At 46.4% G+C, this 16,214-nt stretch overlaps 1 protein-coding gene across 3 annotated transcripts in view; it reads left to right on the forward strand.

The window, feature by feature from the left end:
* Positions 1-12,244: 12,244 nt before the first annotated feature.
* Positions 12,245-16,214, forward strand: part of SGSM3 (small G protein signaling modulator 3) — a 201,299-nt gene continuing 197,329 nt past the window's right edge. The window contains exons 1-2 of one of the 3 annotated variants that reach the window (XM_029590233.1): positions 12,245-12,388; positions 13,672-13,779. The gene's annotated coding sequence lies outside the window, so the exon portion shown is untranslated. Of the gene's footprint in view, positions 12,389-13,138; positions 13,158-13,671; positions 13,780-16,214 lie in introns of those variants that run through there. The other 2 variants (XM_029590234.1, XM_029590235.1) reach the window with 2 other exon arrangements.

Consider the following 16,214-nt stretch of genomic DNA (forward strand, 5'->3'; position numbering starts at 1 on the left):
ATGGTTCCTAGCAAGACAAAGCTAGCAGTTCAGAGACTCTATGCGCAGAACAAACTGCCACAAGGTACACTGTTTTCAAGATAAGTAACCTCAAGGAAAGGTTACACAATGGTCAAAGTGGAACCTGCAAGAAAATCCAAAAACCAGATTAAGACTACACAAGGGTACCGGCAACCCCAGGGGAGGACGAAGATGCTTCACTCCTTTTTAGAAATGAGCCACATCTGGATGAGCCGACAAGGGTCCACCATCCATTTGACCTCGGGAACAGGCAAGAGCCAACACCCGTGCCTTCAATGTATTAAGGGCCAACCCTTTACTCAATCCATCCTGCAAAAAATCCAAAAATGAGCGGGATCTTAATTGAATGAGGATGAACCCCTCGATCCTCACACCAAGCCTCAAACATTCACCAAACACGCACATAGGCTAAGGAAGTGGAGAACTCTCTTGCTTGTAGCAAGGTGGCAATCACCAGAGTGGAAGATCCATGCTTCAGGAATCTAGTCCTCTCAAGAGCCATACTGAAAGACAAAATTGAGTTGGATCTTTGTGAAGAACAGGCCCCTACTGTAGCAGATCCCTGTGAACCAGTAATCGGATAGGATAATCCACTAGGAGCCTTTGCAAATCTGCATACCATGGCCTCCTGGGCCAATCTGGTGCCACTATAATCATCATTCCCCCAAGTGACTCTTGATCCTTTGAAACATTCTGCCCAACCTGGGCCACAGGGGAAAGGCATACAGGAGCTTATCCTCCAGCTACTCCTGCATGAGGGCATCCATGCCCAAGGAGTTTTGATCTCTCCTACAACTTAAGAAGCGTGGAACCTTCGCATTGTGAGATGTCACCAGCAGGTTTAAAAACAGGAGGCTCCAGTGGTCCATTATGAGCTGGAACACCTCATATGACAATTCCCATTCCCCTGGGTCTAAACTGTCTGCTGAGAATGTCGGCTCTTACAATGTCTTTTCCTGCAATGTGTGAGGTTAAGACCTCCTCAAGATGCCCTTCCACCCATACCATCAGTTGGGTTATTTCCTGTGACAAATGCTGGCTCTTGGTTCCTCCCTGGCGATTGATGTAAGCCACTGTCATCACATTGTCTGATATTATCCAGACTATTTGACCCTACAATTGGTTGACAAATCGTAAGCATGCCAACCAGATGGCCCAGGCTTCCTGCTGATTGATGCTCCCAAGAGACTCTTCTGTACTCCAGCACTCTTGCACTGTCAACTCCTGACAGCGAGCCCTCCAACCCTGTAGGCTTGCATTCGTCGTGAGTACTAGCCAGTCTAATGATCATAGGGAAACCCCCTTCCTTAGATGGTCCAATTGCAACCACCACAGCAGTTGTATGCTGATCTCCACCGGTAGGTGAAGCCATATCGAATAGTCCTGAGACTGTGGACTCCAATGAGCCAGCAGAGTGTGCTGAAGAGGGTGCATATGCGCCCTTGCCCACGGAACTATCGCTAGGGTGGCCACCATCTACCCGAGCACCTGTAGAGAAGACCAAACTATTGGGCATTTTGTTTCTGTCAATAGTCGTACCTGCGACATCAGCTTCTGAATGTGGCTCTCCAGCAGGAACACCCTGCCTTGCAATGTGTCAAACTGAACACCAAGATACTCCAGTATCTGGGATGGTGCTAGATGTTATGTTTATGTAAGAATGTGAACCCTGGGCTGAGATGAGAAGTGTCTCCGCCCACAGGGAGGAGACCTGTGAGCCTCACCATCAGCAGGCGCAGTCTCAGTGGCGTGGGACACAGCTAGAAGCTGAATGAAGGAAACAATAATGTCCACAGAATTGCAGATGGAGTAGTACAGTCCTGAGCAATGGGGAATGCCCAGAGTGAAGCCACAGATGGGAAGATCTGGTAGTGGCCTGCGGAGCGGGGTACGCTGGGATCCCCTCTCACAAGTGTAGGCACCTCAGGAATACAGATCCGGTAGTGGCCCGCAAAGCGGGGTATGCCGAGAACGTCTGTACAGTAGATGTTGAAGAACTGGTAGAGATGCCGGAACCCGGAAGTGGCTCCCGTAGTTGGTGTGTAGATATTCTGTAGTGCAGGAAAGCTGCATGGCTTCTACTGAAGAAAGACGGTAGTGGCCCGGGGTTTGGGGTACACCACATGAAATCCTCAATACAGTTGGTATAGGAGAAGTCAGTAAAGGTACTCAAAATAGATGGTTCCTGGAAAGAGAGAGTGAGACCTGAGAGGCAGGTCTAGTAGCGGTCAGGCAGGTAGGCCCTCCGAGGAAAGGATAGCCAGGAATGCAGGGGGAGCCTCTGAGGAGCGGGTACTCAGAGCGTTCAGATGCCAAGACCAAGTCAGGAACAGGAAGTCCTTGAACGAGGAGAATTCAGCAAGATGGAACTCCTTGCTAACTCAAAGAAGACAAGGGCTGGTCGGATTAAATACACAAGCTGGTTGACGTCATTGGGAGGGGACGCCCCCGAGGTTCCCGCCATGATGTCTTCAAAAGACACGCATGTCTAGGTAATTCCGGTCCAAGATGGCGGTCGGCAGCGTCCACGCTGTCCCAGGAATGCTGGAGAGGTCGGTGGGGATTGACAGAGACTGCCATTCTTCCCAGACTTGATGGAGCGGGGAAAAAAAGAGGTGTGCATGAGAAGTCACAACCGACAGGCGTAACACTAGATTGCTCTTGGCCAAGTTCACCACCCAACCTAGTTCCTGTAGCAAGGAGGCACCTTGCATGAGACCCAAAGGCTCTCTTCCAGACTCTTGGCCCTAATCAGCCAATTGTCTACATATGGGTGAACCAGAATACCATTTTTTCTCCATACTGTCACATCCACTTCCATTAACTTGGAAAAGGTTCAGGGCGTGGAGGCCAACACAAAGGCAGCACTCAAAACTGATAATATCGTCCCACAACAGCGAAATGCAGAAACCATTGATGCTCCAGCAGATAGGAATATGAAGGTAAGCTTCTTTCAAATCCAGACACATCAGAAACTCTCCTGACTACGCCATTATGATTGAGTGTAAGGTTTACATACGAAAACTAGTAACCCGCAAATGACGGTTGACTCCCTTGAGATCTTGGATGGGGCGAAAGGAGCCCTCATTCTTGGGTACAACAAAATAAATGAAATATCGGCCCATATTTTTTGTGACATGGGCACTGGAACTGCAGCCCACAGGCTGAGGAGCCTTGTCAGCGTACACTCCACTGCTTGTCTCTTCTGCAGAGAGTTGCAGGGAGACACCATGAAACTGTCCTAAGGGACACTGAGAAACGCCAGTGAAACTGTTTCTTATCACCTCCAGAACCCACTGGTCTGACATGATCTTGATCCATCTCCAATAGAAAAAAGAGACAGGTGACCTCCTATCTCCATGCCCTGGGGGGGAGGGGTGTCGGCACACCTTCATTGAGAAGCTTGGCGGGCACTACTACTTGAGCCTGTGCCCTTTCTGGGCTGCCTGGGAAGAAAAGACTGAGACCTACCCAAACTCTGAGTCCTCTGAGAAGCCGCTCCTCTGTAGGGTCAAAAGCATCTGAAACCCTTAGCACGACCTCTCTTACCAAAGGAGCGCGATATCTGCTTCTTATCCTCTGATAACCGAGGAACCTGGGACTCACCTCACTTATTGGCCATTTTTTTTCACAGTTCACTCCGAAACAAGAGTGATCCTTTAAAGGGCAGTTTCATAAGATTAGACTTTGAGATTGTATTGGCCGACCAATTCCTGAGCCACAGCTGATGCCTGGCTGCTATTACCGAAGCCAGCCCTCTGGCCAAAGTGCTGACCAGATTGCAGCCCGCATCTGCCAAAAAGGCTGCTGGTTCCATCACTGCCCTTAATTCACAGCAGATTCAGTGACTTCCTGAGAGAGAAGATAGCAACAGCGAGCCACCAGGGAGCAAAAGAAGCTATCTGAAAATGAATTGCCATTGCTTCAAGGTCTGCTTAAGGATGGCCTGCGGGGATAGTCATCCACTTGGTGATGGCACATACAAGCGCATCCACTTTCGGAAGCACAATTGCTCTCTCGAAGTCTGTTCCAGGGGGTACAGCCCTTCCAAGGCTTGTTCCCCTTTAAAATTAACTTCCAGGGTTCCCCATTCAAGATCAATGAATTCTAGAATAGCCTCCATAATAGGAAAGAAACATGAGGCTTTACGCAAAGAAATCAAATGGGATCTTTCTTTGGTTCAGAAATGGAATCAGGCCCCGGCACGCCCAATATCTTCAATGTCTGGAAATTCAGAGCCGGTAACTCATCTCTATGAAAGAAGCAACATAGTTATATACAGCTACAGCCCCGGAGGAATTTTCCCCATCCTCCAGGGAGTAAGGATCAGCTTCATCATCTGGGTCCCTATCAGTGTGACCCGCAGCAGGTCTAGACATTCTCTGATGCTCACCCACAACACCAGGTGCACGGGAAACCACAGCCTGCAATCCTGATCTGTTGAGTGGCAGGGCCAACGACTGCGCCTGAAAAAAGGACTGCAGCCCTTGAAAATTTCCACTCAAGAAAGGGCAGAGGAGTCCATGCCAAAACTAGGAGGTGTTGATCCTGCACCCACTGGACTAACTTCCCCCTTTGATGAACCAGTTAGGGGAGCTCCAAATTCAGATGAAACATCTGGCAACTCTTTTTCCATTCCCACATCATGCTGGAAAGGACTGGGCTTAGCAAAATCAGATGGAGACAATTCTCCCTGAGCTTCCAAACAGTGCTGACACAAGTTAGAGGGAATACCAAGCTGAGATGTCCGAATATGTCAAGCAGTGCAAAGGTTAAGGCGCTTAGGCTTCTTTGCTGTCGGTGCCATAGAGTTGTCAGTATGCAACAGAAGTCTGAGAACTGTGCGCTCAGCTGTGCTGACAACAGGCGCTGCAAAAAAAATTAGGCGCTCAAAAATTAGAACATAAGAAAATGCCATACTGGGTCAGACCAAGGGTCCATCGAGCCCAGCATCCTGTTTCCAACAGTGGCCAATCCAGGCCATAAGAACCTGGCAAATACCCAAAAACAAAGTCTGTTCCATGTTACCATTGCTAATGGCAGTGGCTATTCTCTAAGTGAACTTAATAGCAGGTAATGGACTTCTCCTCCAAGAACTTATCCAATCCTTTTTTAAACACTGCTATACTAACTGCACTAACCACATCCTCTGGCAACAAATTCCAGAGTTTAATTGTGCGTTGATTAAAAAAGAACTTTCTCCGATTAGTTTTAAATGTGCCCCATGCTAACTTCATGGAGTGCCCCCTAGTCTTTCTACTATCCGAAAGAGTAAATAACCGATTCACATCTACCTGTTCTAGACCTCTCATGATTTTAAACATCTCTATCATATCCCCCCCTCAGTCGTCTCTTCTCCAAGCTGAAAAGTCCTAACCTCTTTAGTCTTTCCTCATAGGGGAGCTATTCCATTCCCCTTATCATTTTGGTAGCCCTTCTCTGTACCTTCTCCATCGCAATTATATCTTTTTTGAGATGCAGCGACCAGAATTGTACACAGTATTCAAGGTGCGGTCTCACCATGGAGTGGTACAGAGGTATTAGGCGATACAGAGGCATTAGGCGCCTAATACAGAGCGATACAGGCGATACAGAGGCATTAGGTGCCTAATAGACTATTCAGGTAGATACACAAACTGAGCACCCACCTGAGCACTCACTGTCCATATGCAACTTGAGCGCCCATCTAGAATGCACCACTGGGCATCCACCTATGTGCCCCTACATGCACAACTGAGTGCACAGGTAGGTGCCTCTTTGCGCCCAACTGAATGCCCAGCTATGCACACAACCAGATGTACAGGCGGGCGTGTAAGCTCAAACCGATGTACTGAAGAGGGCAGCCTTATGTGTAGAAAAAAAGCATGTGAACACTTCCGTGGCCTACCACATGGCAAAGAATCCAAGCCTGAGAGCGGGCCTAGCCCAGAAGGCTGCTCAACCCACCAAGCTGCCCGAGTCCCTGAGCTCCCCTGGAGGCAGGAATGAACGTCGGATCAGTGTGCCAAGCACAGAGACAGAAGGGAGAAGAATCCCTAAAATCAACTCCCCTTTACCTCTTTTCTTTTTACCTGAGCTCAGCCCAACCCGGCTTACAGCCTCGGTCTCTGGCTGTGGGGGGAAAGGGCATAGACCTTCATTGCCACACTGGGCTTCTTGAACCTGCTTGCCTTTCAGTTTTTTTTTTGGTTTTTTTTTACAGCAATGCCTAAGCTGGTAGAAACCAGCTACCTGACCAAGGCATTCATTTGAGGGAGGGATCCGAAGAAACCACCTCAGGAAAACTAGCCTGAAGGAGGGACCATAAGGTATAATCACAGGAGAGCAGAGCAATAAACTTCTTTCTTCTTTTCTCCTTCTACAAAAAACTTTTAAAGCAATTCCCAGTAGGAGATGCATGTCCACCATCTGCTGGAGATGGAGAACACTGGCGGGCTGATGTCACTGCAGAGATATAGATACTGTGATGTCAGCTTTGCTCTGTCTCCATCTGCTGGTAGAGGTGCATAGCCCACTGGTGTGGATCCACCTATCTGAATGCTAAGAAAGTTTAGATTACTGGAGGGAGCTGGGCTTTTTTTTTTTTTACAGGCCCGGGCAGAAACTGAATGAATCGAGGAGGGGGTGGGTGGGGGAGCACAGTAATTGTTCTCATAGAGCAGCAAAAAAACTAGTAACAGCACTGCTCCCCTCTTTGTTCTTCATACTACCCTATCACCCATTTGCCTCCCACACCCCACTCTATGCCCATCAACTCTCCTTCGTTCTTCTCCTCTCTCTTTGCATCCCACTCTCTTCTTTGCCCCTCACCTTCCACATTTCTGCTCATCCCTTCTCCCTCACTTTTCTTCCTTTTCTGCCTCCACCTTCTTTTGCTTATTCTACCCTTGTAACTGCACCAGTATCCCCACATTCAACCTCTGTCTCTGCCTTGCCATGATGTTCAATATACTCCTTTCTTATCCCTCTCTTGTCTTCCACGATCCTACAGTACTATTTTTTCTTTCCCCCTTCCTTTATTTATTTATTTATTTGAAACATTTATATACCGGCATTAGTAAGCATACATCATACCGGTTCACATTGTAACTGAAAGGCTGAAATTACAATCAACGGGGAGGGGAAACAGGGAGGAATATACATAGAGCAGAGGGCAAAGAAATTAAAGCAATCAAACAACTGTAACAGGCTATTTACAAGTATATATATATATACAGGTCTATAAATAAAGGCTTATATATAAAGGCTTAAGCAGGTTACTAACTGGAGTCTTATTGAAGGATTATCCTTCAATAAGATAATCCTCAATCAGGCAAAACAAAGAAAAGCTTCTTCCCTTAATCTCATCTGTTTCCCCTTCCCAGGCAAGAGCTGGGTTAGGAGGATTCAGCAAGGTAAAGTGGGGAGGTCAGCAGCTTCAGATTCAGGACCCAGATTAGGGGAGAGTTCAGCAGGTTGAGGGGTGAAAGTAGAAAGCACTGTTTTCTCAAAAGCTGGAAGAGCTCTCCCTCTATGCAACTGTGTACACCTTCCTCTTCCTTCTGTGTTCTGCAGCAACAGTTGCCTTCTGCATCTGCCTTGCTGCTGCCGATGAGATCATGATTCTATGACTGCAGGCACCTTCCTCTTCCTTCAATGTTTTCTGTGGACAAGCAGGACAACAATCACAGATGAGTTATGTTATCCTATGGCTAGTCGGGCATTGGTCTCTCTAGCTGAATCTTACAGAATCTTTCTGAACATGCATTTTAGATTCATGCCAACAGCCGCTGCACGAGCCTCACCCTTCCTACTCAATCTTGTTCTGTCTGCCGTTGCGAAGTTGAGCTACTGCTTCTCTCCCTCCTGCTGCTGCCTTAATGTCCAAACAGACTCACTCTTGCAAAGGTGTTTGCCCAGTCAAGCTTTTCAATCTGTATTCCAAAAACATATCCAGCAGGAATCAACAAATGCCTTGCTCCTGACAAAGAATCTTCCTCCTGAGCTTGTGGCAGAATGTCACTGCAAGCACGCTGCTACTGGGATTTGAATATTTGATATGAAACCTTGAAACACCAGACTTCTCATTCCAAGAGGAAACACCAGTCTTCTTTTGAGTCTTCCACCAAGCACACCAAATCCCGCAGCTCTGGTGGCCAGGACAGCACATGTTTCACACGCCCACCAATCTTGTTTCCTTTGATCGACCTCACTAAGTGTCCTGGCAGGTCTCGCACATCTTCTTTCCTCCAGATGTGCGGGGCTGAATATGATCTGGGCCCTCCTCCAATGTCCTTATCTCCTTGCTGCTCTGATTCTTTGTTGCACCACCTAGATCTAGCTGCAGCTGCTTCAAAGCCTGGTAAGGCCCCTAAACATGGTGCCATGATCACAGGATCCAAACATGGTGCAAACCACAAGGTGTTCTCCCTTGGCATTGACCGCCTCATGCAGAAACACAACACCAAATTTAAAGACGCTAAAGATAGCACTAAACACAAGGCTTCCTGGATGGAATCTAATAGGCTACTACCGCATAGTATGAAGCACATGATGTTGAAGAATGATGTGGAGCATAAGCAGGGCATGAAACACACAGCGCCAAAAGATGGCTCCAAGCACACAGCACCGAAGGACAACTCAAAGCACACAGCACCAAAAGACGGCTCCAAGCATGCAGTGCTGAAAAATGGTGCAAAACACATAGCGCCAAAGAGCAGTGCTACAGACAAGTCAGCCCACACTGCTGTGCCTTAACATGGCAGTGACAGCAAGCCACAGCTGCATACCGCTGGACACAGCGAAGTGAATGCTCATCATTTTGCACTCCAGTCTACAAGGCAAGTCCGCAGTTACCGCTGAGCTCCGCAGCTTGTACCTCGACATTTCATCTTAACCTGCCCTTTGGTGAAGTGGATCGCCTTCTTGAAACTTATGTTCTTCAGGGTGATCTCATGCCAGACTGGTTGAAACACCCACGAACTCTCTCAGATTCTCCTAGGGAATCTAATAGAACTCCTTCTCCTTTGTCGTCTCACACTGCTTCTAACCTCAGCGATCTTGTTATCTGGATACTTTGGGTGACTTTTCTCAAAGATCTTATAAGAGATCTCCCTCCTCCATTGGGGACGAATTTCCCATTTGTTCTCTGGGTGCAGCATCTCCACCTGTTTTGCAGCCATCCGCTTCACCTCCTTGACCTTGTTTTCCTTCAGTAGACTCGGTGGACTCTTTCTATTCTCCGGTTTACTCCAAAATTCTGTCTTCTCCTGATATCTCTTTGCCTTCCTCTCCATATGCTTCTGGTGGCTCCATCCCTCCAGATAACTGGACATACTCTGCATTCCTATCTAAGATGTCAAAGACAAATGGCTTCAACTTGATGGGTGAGGAGGATGTTCCCAGAAATTATGAAGGAGTCTTCCAATCTCTTCAACTTTTGAAACATTATTGGGCAGTTCCCATTCATGAGGCCCTTTTGAAGATGCAGTGTAAGGTGTGGTCTGCCTCTCTTTCTCAAAAACCATGGACTTCAAGTATAAAGAACAGCTTTGTCCTGGGCATTCTAAAGCTTACATTTTCCCAGACTCTATCATCGAGGAGACCACTCTCTTGCTTATTAAATTATCTCATTCCTACTCCTCTGCTCCACTAGGCAAAGAACCTAGATTCTTGGATGCCACTGGTAAAAAGATCTTCCAGGCGGCTACTCTAGTCTTTCATATTGCTGCCCACCAACTACAGATGGCCCAATACCTGTACAATATTCTTCATAAGGTGATGCTAGCTCCAGTCATCTGCCCTCTGATTTCCTTCTGGAAGCCTAACAGCTCCTTGCTGACTCTAGAGATTGTATCAAGCATCTTACCCACTCATCATACGAAGTATTTTACTCTGCTTCCATGATCTTGGCCACTGCCATTGCTATGAGATGCCTTGCCTAGCTACATGCCTCTGGCTTTTGCAAGGATGCACATGAGAAGTTGGCTGATACCTCCTGCTTGGGTGAATCCTTGTTTGGTGACAAGGTCAAGAAGGTGGTTACGCACTTAAAGGATCAAACGTCAGCCATGCACTCGCTTTCTGCTTCCTCCTCCTATCCACAGAGACATCACTCCACTTAGATTTCAGCACCATGTAAGCCTCACTATTCCACCCAGAGACATCCCTTCCAGTCGTCCTATTACTCTTATCGCCCTTGGCACATCCAACAGTATTCTACTCAGCCTTCTCCTCGGCAACACCAAAAGTCTTGAACACGGAACAGAGACACTGCTTCACAGCGTCAGGGGCAGTACCAGCCACTACCTCCTATATCCAGTTTTTGACAATTTTCCTCTGCCTCTGTGTTCTTGTTTGCTGATCGGAGGATAACTTCTTTTTTTTTTTTAGATCTGAATTGCTCAGCTTCTCTTCTGCTGGAACTCAATGCTGTCTCCTTGCAGTCTGTAAACTAGGAAGTCCTACGCCAATAAATGGACTTGATTTTCCTTGTGGTTTTCCTCGTGCCAGCTCCACCCATCGCACTGGCCCCTTGATATTCTTCTGTGCTACTTGCTCCATCTCTCCAATGTGGGTCTCAAGACCTCTTCGGTCAAGGTCCATCTCTCTGCGATATCTGCTATGACCTCTTTACGGATGGCCGGTCTCCCAGGCTCCTCTTGTTTCCCAATTCATGAAGGGCCTCTTTAACCTCTGACCTACTCTTTCCCCTCCTCCTGTTCAGTGGGACTTGAATCGCCTGACATCTGCACTTTCAAACCCCTGGATGACGTTCCATCCCCATCTTCTCTCATGGAAGGTGGCTTTCCTGGTTGCCATCACCTTGGCTGGTAGGGTCATTGACGTTCAGACATTGGTGGTTTACACCGCTTACATTCAATTCTTCCCGGCAAAGTGCTCCTCTGCACTCATCCCAAGTTCTTTTCAATGGTTGTTTTCTCTTTTCATGTCTACCAGTCAGTGGCCCTTCCATCTTTCTGCCCACCTCCTTATACTGATGTATAAGGAGGTGGGCATGCTGGACTGCATCAAGGCGCTATGGATCTACCTTCGTCTTAACTGAGTAGATCCATGTCTCAGTTCTTCCTCTCTTAAGGTATCAATAGGGCTGGCAACCTAGTTCTGAAACAGACTATCTCCCACTGGATTTCTAGCTGTATTTCATTCTATTCCCTTCATGAGGACTCTCCTCCAGGTCACATCACTGCTCATCAAGTTCACTCCTGGGCCACCTCTGTGGTTTTTCACAATTCCACCCCCCTTGTGGACATCTGTAAGGCCACCAATTGGTCTTCCATCACACATTTACTCGTCATTACTGCTTCAACAGAGATTCTTCGACTGATTCTCTCAATGGCTGCTCTGTTTTACAGATGGTGTTTGCTTGACTCCTGCTGTTCCGCACTCCCCTGGACACTTTCTGCTCCTCTGAACTCCGTCCTCTCTGTGACTGACAATAACCTGTGCTGGTTGTTGCTCTTATTCTGGGTGCAATGTTTTGTTATTATTAATGTTCTTGTTCTGCACCCTCTGCTGGGGAACCCCATCTGAATCTGTTGTCCTGCTTATTCACGGAAAAAGCAAAGTTGCTCACCTATAAAAGGTGTTTTCCGTGGATAGCGAGAGAATCAGTCATACTTGCCCTCCCTCCTTCCTTCCCGGAAAGTGTTAGGTTTTTGCATAGTTGCTATCTTTTCTACTAACCTACTGCTTCAGCTCTTCACCTAACTGAGCAGGAGAGGGAAGGCTCGTACAGCAGCTGTTGGCGCGAGCCTCACAGGCATGCTCAGAAAGATTCCAGAAGATTCTGCTTGAGAGACCAGTGCCCGCCTCGGCGCCGAGGGATGACGTAACCTATCTGTGACTGATTGCCCGCTGTCCACAGAAAACACCTGTTTCAGGTGAGCAACTTCGCTTTCTGCAGCAACAGTCGTCTACTGCATCTGCCCTGCTCTTTCGCTGAGCTCTGATTGGCTACTGCTGATGAGGTCGTCACTCTGCGACTGCTGTCTGGTCTGCCCGAGGCAAAGAAAAAGAAGACAGCAGCATCGAGAGCTGCTAGCACTTAACTGAACCAGTTGCCCAACCCAAAACTAGCCTAATCTGCACAAACATATTTTTCCCGCACAATGAGGGGAGGAAAAAGTAGCCCAATTGAGCGTGAAATAGCCCAGTCTGGTACCACGGGTTTCACACTACAATTCCCAGAGTGTCACGGGGGGGGGCTGGTTTTTCGCGCAGGCGCAGAGCGGCGGGTGTATGGGTGCGGGCGGGCGGTTGCGGCAGGTGCGGGGAGCGAGTGACCGGCGGGAGCCGTGCAGGGTACGGAGCTGTCAGCGGCCGCCACCCGGGAGAGGGAGTGAATGATCGGGAGAGACTGACAGAGGTAAGATCGTGCATACGGAGAGGCATTAATGTGTAGAGCCAGAGCCTGTGTCTAATATGTGTATGTGGTGGTGGTGGTGGTGGTGGTCTCTACGATGTGGGTTACATCGAAAGGGAGGGCAGTAGTGTCAGCTGTTGGGAATGTCTATGACAGTTTGACTCAGTGCAGCAGCCATCAGCTTGTGTCTGCATGTATTTCATGTCCGTATGTGTCTTATCCCATGCTTTTGCCTACGTGTGTATGTAAGCAAGACCCAGTTGTAAGCTCTTTGATGTAGAGACTTTCTTTACCTCTACCTTGATTATTTTGGATAATCATTTATTATATTCCGGTTTTGCAATACGTGTGCATTTTATTTCTGTAGCGTTTAACATGCTGTCAGCATTATATTAAAAAAAAAAATGTTTACCAGTGCATGATATTTGTGTGATACACAATTCAGTAGCACATTCTGGAAAGACACGTGAGACTTTGTCCTGCGTGGCATAAAGCCTTAAGATGTCCCACTGCAAGCTCGCTCTCTGGTCAACATAGAAGGGAAATCTGTGCTTTCACAGGATGAAGGGGGAGCTGAGTTTCGCCCCGGTGTCAGTAAAGATTCAAGGAAAGCTGGAAGCAGCTTTGTCCTCTCTCCCCCCCCACCTCGTCTTGCTTGGTATTCTCCGTTCTGCTTCTCTGGACTGTGACGCCGAGGTTGGGAGCTTGGAAACGGGGGCCGGGGGGGCCGCAGGAGTTCCACTGCCTGAGTGAGAAGCGTCCCTGGGGATGGGTCAGTCTCCTTCAGCAGGTCCCCATTAGCCACATCCAGTGACTCATAGCCTTCTGACGCACTCTTCTCGGTGTAGCTCTGGGAAATTAATTTTGGTTGAATTTGATAGATGAAGGGCTTGCCTCCTACACACCTTCTGGCCTTTTCTTTTCCCATTTCCTCCTCTTGTTTTACATCTTAATTTCATGTTCAGTCTTTTCCTTTAAATTTCTCTTTTTCTTCCACTTTTCCTTCCATTTTTTCTGCCCCCCCCCCCCCCCCTTGATATGTTTTCACTCACAGTTTGTCTCCTTTTATTCTTCAGTGTTTCTGGTCCCCTTCATTGATCACCTTGCCCATTATCACCCTTTCAGGGCTAGATATTCCAGCTGTTGCTTCGGCCTTTTATCTCCTTGAGCTGGTGAATATGCATGAGGCCAGTGAGCATCTCTTCAGCACTTTCCTGACATGTTCACTCACCCTGATTGTCTGTTTATTCATGTCTTCACTTTTCTCCTCTTTCTCTGTTCTCCAGGTTTCATTCACAGACTGCTTATGCTGGGAGAGAGGGAAGGGTTTTTACTGAATTCTGTGTGCCAGATCCCTAAATGCAGTCCATGCATTCCGTGATTCTCCTGTCAAGGTGAGAGTGGCGACTTTTGCTGCGTTTATACTTGCTTAAGTTTGATGTTTAATTGAATGTAATGTTTCCTCCTGACGATGGTAAGGTCTCTGGAAGGAGTAGTAGAAGGTGTGTTCCAGGCAATGGCATGTAGTGCTATTTATAGTAGGGGATTTAATAAATGTGGTAAATATTAGTGCAATATCTAATCTTAATTTAAGTTGATGTACTTATTGTTTTGGACTGAACTGCAGACATAGATTGACAGGTGGTGTACTGCAGTTAGTAGGGGGAGCCCAGTGGAATGCTAATGTCTGTGGGTGTTTTGGTTTGGTTTGGGGGGGGGAGGTTGTTGCTAGAGAATAGAGGCTATAATATTTGCTGTGACTTTTTAATTTTTGTGACCATAGGGGGAAACATGCCATCTAAAACTTTTTTTTTTTTTTAAGTGCAGTAATCATTAAAGCTAGCAACATAGAAACATGGGTCATACACAGTTTTCTGCTGTTGTTTCTATCTAGCCTGCCCATTCATCCAACTAATTTAGCTTTACAGGTCTCATCACTTTCTTAGAGATCCCCTGTATTTATCCCATGCTTTCTTAATTCAGATACTATTTTTGTCCGTACCACCTCCACTGGGAGGCTGTTCCATGCCTTCTGTTTCAAGAAATATTTCCTAAAATTATTCTAGTCTACCTCCTTTCACCCTTATCCCATGACCCCTTGTTCTACAACTTCCTTTACATTGAAAGAGGCTCACCTCCTGTGCATGGAAATCTTGGAGATATTAAATATCTATATCATATTTTGCCTATCTCGCTTTTCCTCTAGGGTATACATGTTTAAATCTTTTTAAGTCTGTCCCCATATGCATTAGTCAAAGACCACTGACCAATTAAATAGCCACCTTCTGGACTGAATTCATACTGTTTATAGCCTTTTGAAGATGTAGTCTTCAGAATTGTACGCATTATTTATTTATTTTATTTATTATTTTTTATATACCGACATTCGATCTGAGATATCACACTGGTTTACATTTAGGTACTGTAGGTATTTCCCTATCCCCAGAGGGCTTACAATCTAAGTTTTCAAATGAGGTCTCACCAGGGACCTATACAGGGGCAATGTAATCTCCTTTTTCTGCTGATCTTTCTTCTCCTTATGCAACCAAATATCTTTCTGGCTTTTGCAATTGCTTTATCCACCTGTTTGACCACCTTAAGATCATCAGATACAATCACTCCCAGATCACACTCTTCTTTTGTGCTTAGAAAGATTTCACCTCCAGTACTGTACCTCTACTTTGGGTTTTTGCATTCTAAATGCATAATTGCATTTATAGCATTAAATCTTAGCTACCAGACCCTAGACCATTCCTTGAGCTTTGCTAGATCCCTCTTCATGTTTTCCACACTGTCCTGGTTATATACCCTGTTGCAGAATTTGGTATCATCAGCAAAAAATACCAAACTTTCCTGACAATCCTTCCACAAGTTTGCTCCCAAAAATGTTAAAGAACCAGAACAAGGACCACACCACTAGTAATGCCCCCTTTCTTAGAGTAAACTATTTATCAGGCTTTGTGCCTCCCACTCAGTCAGTTTCTAACCCAGTTAGTCACTGGGTTAGAAAGACGCTCAATTTATTTTTAAGACTTATTTGGAACCTTGTCAAAAGCCTTACTGAAATTTATGTACACTACATCTTTCACGCTCCCTTGATCCAACTCTCTGGTCACCCAATCAAAGAAATTGATCACATTCAGCTGACAATGCCTACCTCTGATAAAGTCATGCTAGAAACTTCACTATCCTTCATTTTAACAGCAATTCCATTGATTTACTCACCACAGAATTCAGATTAACCAGTCTCTAGTTCTCAGCTTCCTTCTTGTTTCCATTTTTATGAATATGAGCTACATCCTCCCATCTCTAGTCTTCCAGAAGTACTTCTGACTCTAAAGAAGCATTGAAAAGGTCACCCAGTGGAGCTTAGTATCCTCAGATATAACTCATCCAGCCCCAGCTTCTTATCTCCTTTAGGATTACTTAGCTTCTCACAAACACCACTGTTCCAAAAATTGATTCAGAAATTAATCTAAAACAACACATATCCTTAAAAGTAAGGGAAGGATACGCAAAACTTATGATCCTAAAAAGATTGAAACCATTACTCACACCTGCCCACTTCAGAACAGTTTTACAAACACTTGTTTTTTTCCAGCACTGATTACTGCAATGCACTCTTACTAGGACTCCCCAGCACATCAATAAGACCACTCCAAATACTTCAAAATACTGCAGCCAGAATACTGACGGGAAAAAAAAGGAGGGACCATATAACTGAAACTTTAGCAGACTTACACTGGTTGCCAATCGAATACAGGATAAAATACAAGGCCTTATGCACCATACACAAACTAATATATGATAAAGAAGCAGACTGGCTAAA

Source organism: Rhinatrema bivittatum, chromosome 2 (assembly GCF_901001135.1).
Source record: "Rhinatrema bivittatum chromosome 2, aRhiBiv1.1, whole genome shotgun sequence".
NCBI classification, from domain to species: domain Eukaryota; kingdom Metazoa; phylum Chordata; class Amphibia; order Gymnophiona; family Rhinatrematidae; genus Rhinatrema; species Rhinatrema bivittatum.